At 30.4% G+C, this 5009-nt stretch overlaps 1 protein-coding gene and 1 long non-coding RNA gene across 2 annotated transcripts in view; both read right to left on the reverse strand.

The window, feature by feature from the left end:
- Positions 1-589: 589 nt before the first annotated feature.
- Positions 590-2996, reverse strand: LOC111629969. Its single transcript, XR_002757429.1, has 3 exons — positions 2850-2996; positions 2649-2760; positions 590-733 (listed from the first exon to the last, which is right to left on the reverse strand). It is a non-coding gene; the product is annotated as an uncharacterized LOC111629969 (long non-coding RNA).
- A 1874-nt stretch (positions 2997-4870) lies between these two features.
- LOC111629968 (KRAB-A domain-containing protein 2-like) overlaps positions 4871-5009 on the reverse strand; it is a 9388-nt gene continuing 9249 nt past the window's right edge. Inside the window, exon 2 of the mRNA XM_023373938.1 lies at positions 4871-5003. The gene's annotated coding sequence lies outside the window, so the exon portion shown is untranslated. The remainder of the gene's footprint in view (positions 5004-5009) is intronic.

The following is a 5009-nucleotide window of genomic DNA, read 5'->3' on the forward strand; positions in this document are numbered from 1 at the left end:
GTGTTAATGTAAAAGCAAAGCCTTATTAAAGCCATATTAATTAATCTGATATGGCTTTGCTTTTCTTGGTTTATTGGGTTCTTCTTGGTCAATTGTTCTCTTATAGTATGGAAATACTTCGATCTAAAAGAACATGGAAGCTTTGGAAGATGCGAATCCTCAAAGTAAAATTCTCATCTTTCTGCAAACCGAATTATCAAACTCATTTTATTATCAATGCCATTCACTTTGCGGAAAACGGAAGATTTATCGTTACATTTGCAGTGAATTTTTCGCAAAAAGTAATCATTTTATTCTTACAAAATATAGAACTTCAAGAGAACTGAAATTATTTTCATGTTTCTTATTCTAACGTTATTCGTCCTATTCCGGAAGCTAAAAATTCAAATTGTTAAGATAAGAATAAATTTAATCAGTTATCTTTCAATTTACCGTTGGCTACCATAGAGATAAAAGATGAATTTAACAACTGCAACTTATGGTTTTACTTCAACATGTATTTTTAATGAATAATGTTACGTTTATTCAAAATAACTTAACAACATAATTATTAATAATATTTTATAACTTTTAAATAAAGAAACTGCACGTGTATTTACTTTATTTTACAGCTTTTGTTGATTAAAAAATTCTTCTAAATCTTTAAAAATTTTTTAAGCCATAGTTATTTTTTCATTCAGTATGCGTGGATCTATCATTGTTGCTACTTCCACGTTTAACAAAGCACATTCAACTGAAAACAAAAATGACATAATTTAATGCATTTTATGAAATTAAACAAATCGCCTTTTACTCAATTTATTCATAAATTATATCATTTTTATATTAAACTCAATTTACACTGCTGCCCATTAAAATTAGTACACCACGAAGGTGACACGCAACAAACGCGAAATTTGCATGAAAGGTACAACATGCTGGATGCTTTGTAATGTACCTCAAAATTACCTGTCAATTTAATCATGTGTTCCTCCCATTATACTGCATGTATACAATAAACATGATTCTGCCATTTGCTTTCCTTCATAATGTACCAATTTTAATGGCCAATAGTGTGTTTTAAGAATAAAATCTACACAAACATCGCTATACCCGATATACAATATAGCTAATAATTAATTTAAATAATTAATTATTTAAATTCATTAATTTATTTATAATTATTAATGTTAATAAGAGATGGCGCCTAACGCTTACCTCTAGAGCCAAATTGGTTACGTAATTTATTTAGTAATTAGCCTTAAACTAGCCCGATAGATTTTCGGCATTTGGTTGGTGTGTAATAAAATCTGCTTTATTTACTGTGACATACGGTTTGGGGAACACAGGATTGAATTCAGGCGTTCGTAAAACCCCAGGAACATTTTGCGGGTTGATAAGTTCAAACATGTTAACAGATTAACATCACGGATCATCCCAGAAAGTGAAATTTTCGAACTTTTTTACTTTCTGCATTAAACAACCGAAAATGTAACCTTTTTATAACCGATTTTCTACGATGTTTTCATTCTCATATAAAAAAAAAAAAAAGTTTTCTATTTCCACGCGAGGTTCCGGCCATTTTAATCCAAAAATGAGAATTGGGCAGGACATTTTAAAGACAAAAAGAAAATTTTTATTGGAAACGGAAAAGTGATGAAATTTCCACGAAAATCTTTTAAAATTAAAATATTTCACGTCTCAACCGTTTCTATTTGGCCAATGAAATTGTGCCATTTTGTTCCATCCGAGTATTGCGATAAACATGACAATGGTAGGCAAAAATGACCAAACTTTTTAAATGGTTTTCGTTTCAATGTTTGTTTCAATGGTATTCGATTTATATAACTACAAAGGTTATATCACACCGAGTGACCAATCTAATACATTTTTAATTAAAAATAAGTAAAATGGATTCCTCTTTATTCCTTTACTGTACACAATTTAAAGAAATTTCAAAATGTGTTAGATTGTTCTTTTAGTATGATAAACTCTTACGTAAGATAACGTTTGTAGTTATATAAATCAAATACTATACAGTAATACAATAGAAGGGTTAGAAATAAGAAATAAGCTAATAATCTTAATGTTTGTGTTTGTTTTTTGCCCGGGCAACTACGGGCTTACCTGTTAGCTATATATATTTCTAATTATTTCCTCTTGTATTCTGTTTCTTCCAGAACTGCTAAAATTTTACATGGACTTCAATCTACGAAAACATTATCGATGTAAATTGAAAACTATGGCAAAATTTACTTTTTGGAAGAATTTATAAACGAAGTAAGATTATATCCGCAAATTTTAATCGGAAAGCGTGTAAGCGACCTTATACCAGGGATATCTGTACTTTTTTTCAGAATAAATTAAAATTTCTCACACTTAGTGTTCATTGTATGGCCCGGATGGCCGAGCGGTCATACCACTCTGAGGAAACCGGAATCATATCCGGACGGGTCGAAAAATCCCCAGTAATTTTTCGGGGGTAGTCCGTTCCTCATCTCCAGGCCACCCCATTGTTGGCCTGGCTGAACTCATAATGGGCTTGCTATAAGAGGCCCACAGGGTGGAAAGAGTAAAAAAAAGGGGGGTGTTCATTATATGCTGATGGAAGAGAAGACAGCAAATATTGTAAAATATGTAATAATAAAATAAAATTATGAATAATTTACCTCTATATTTCATAAGATTCTCATTAATATACTTTAACTCTTTGGACAATTCATCCATTTTACTTATGATCTGATCCTTGTCATAATTATGCAGAAGCAAAGCAAAACTGTTCTGGAATTTAAAACCAATAAATATTATTACACTTTTCTGCAGTAAACTAAAGAACTTTATATTAATAATTTATTAAATGTAACATTTACTCTTTCTTCCTCTTCATTCTTCTCCGCCATATTTAAAATTATTGCGGGTAATAAATTTAATAGTTAATGTATTGTACAGTACAAATTAAATAAAATTATATTCATTAATTTTATATAATACTCGTTTAATTATTAATTTATAACAAAACTTTTGTTCTATGATTTAAATCAAAAATATATTTTACTAATGACGAAATCAACTACCACATTTAATGAATATCGCGACACCTAACGTGAAAAATTGATATAATCAAAATTAAAAAAAAAAAAAGACTTTTCTGTTTATTTGTGTTAATTTGTTAATATTAGTTTTTAAAACGGATTTCAAAATATTATTTTACACATTAATTCTAATGAAAATGTTAATGAACTGTGATAATTCTACTTCAAACAGGTTTCCAATTCTCATTACAGGAAATCCTCATTAGTTTCGAGAGACGAAATAATCGCGACTTCGAATTATCAAGTTTCAGAGTTATCCGAGATTTACATATTTCTGTACAATATACCAAATGCCGTTTAGTCGACATAATTTATTAAAGAAACGGAATATGGCTACATATACAAAACGCTATTTTCGTTAATTAATAATAATAATATGAATAAACTGCAGGTAAACAGCACGTGTCCGGTGAGATCTTCACTAGTTGCCAGATAGATTTTTTTTTAAAAAGTAAAGCACAATTCCTCGAAATGTAACCCAAATTAATTCTAAAGTGACCCAAAAAGTAGTAAGTCGCCCAAATGTGTAGCCTAGAGTCTACAAATATCTTAATCTCTTATTTTTAGTCAATCTTGCAATCCCAAAAACCAGCCGTATTTTATGAGATAACAGAAAAACAGGGTAGCCCGTGTGTAGGGTGACACCCAAAAATGTGTTAATGTAAAAGCAAAGCCTTATTAAAGCCATATTAATTAATCTGATATGGCTTTGCTTTTCTTGGTTTATTGGGTTCTTCTTGGTCAATTGTTCTCTTATAGTATGGAAATACTTCGATCTAAAAGAACAAGTTAATTAATATAAGAATATGACAAAATTTTCACTTCGAATTTCAAAGTAGCCGTATTTTGAACTAACCGAATTTTTTAACATCTAGATCTCTATATCCCCGACCGGAACAAAAGTACAGTTACAAACTAACGGGATTTCAAACTATCCAAGTTCAAATTAACAGGATTTCTTGTAACAGTTTTTATTTTAAAGAGTTTTATAAAATATCTTTGAATATTCTAGTTATACGAAACACTTTTCTGAATTTTGAATACTTAAATGCTTAAATGCTTAGCTGCTCTTAAATGCTTAGATTTCAAACCCTTTGTTATTAATTCAAGAAGCCATACACTCCTGTTTTATTCCAATAGTGTTGATAATATAAAGTTTAGTATTGATGTTACCGGCAAAGTATGAAAAGCCGGCATTCTATAGAATACCTAGGCATTGTATATAATGCCTGGCGTTTTTAGGCAATCTATGAAATATGAGAATTATTACATACTTTCCCTAGGCATTGTATATAATACCTAGGCATTCTATAGAATGACAAATGCTATTTAGGCAAAGTATGAAAAAAGGTTCTGATAAGGCTATTATATAAATGACGTGCATTCCTCAAAAATACAAATGTTATTCTGAAAAAATAATGAGAGTGCCATTAAAAAAATTTATTCAAAATACGTAAAGAAAAATGAAAGTTGTACAAAACAAAATTTATGCCTTTCTTATTAAGGGAAACAAAATTTTCATATAAAAAATTACAATTAACCTACTTGTTGCAACATGGTAGGCTTGAATGACATTTTGAATTACATTTCATTACATTTTTCACGCAAAGACATTTCATATTTTGGCACTTTGTTTTACACATACATTTGACGAATCCTTGGCCGCTTCCACTGGACTGAGCAATTGCAACTGACCGGAGAGGAATTTCATGGTCAGGAATATCTTCAATTCTAAGCAAGTTCTTGGGGCATGGAGTGAATTGTGATCTCGCATATACTTGTTTTAAAATTCCTTCAGAAGTTCCAAGTCGGTAGAAACCATCCTCTGTCACACTCATTACAATTGCCAATATATTGCGCGAATCACCTCGCCCCTTGTCGACGTCAGGAATAGGAACTCGCACAGTAGTTCCCAAAGAAGCAGTGGGAAATTTTTTT

This window comes from Centruroides sculpturatus, unplaced genomic scaffold (assembly GCF_000671375.1).
Source record: "Centruroides sculpturatus isolate CEXI.00-Female unplaced genomic scaffold, Cexi_2.0 scaffold539, whole genome shotgun sequence".
NCBI lineage: Eukaryota > Metazoa > Arthropoda > Arachnida > Scorpiones > Buthidae > Centruroides > Centruroides sculpturatus.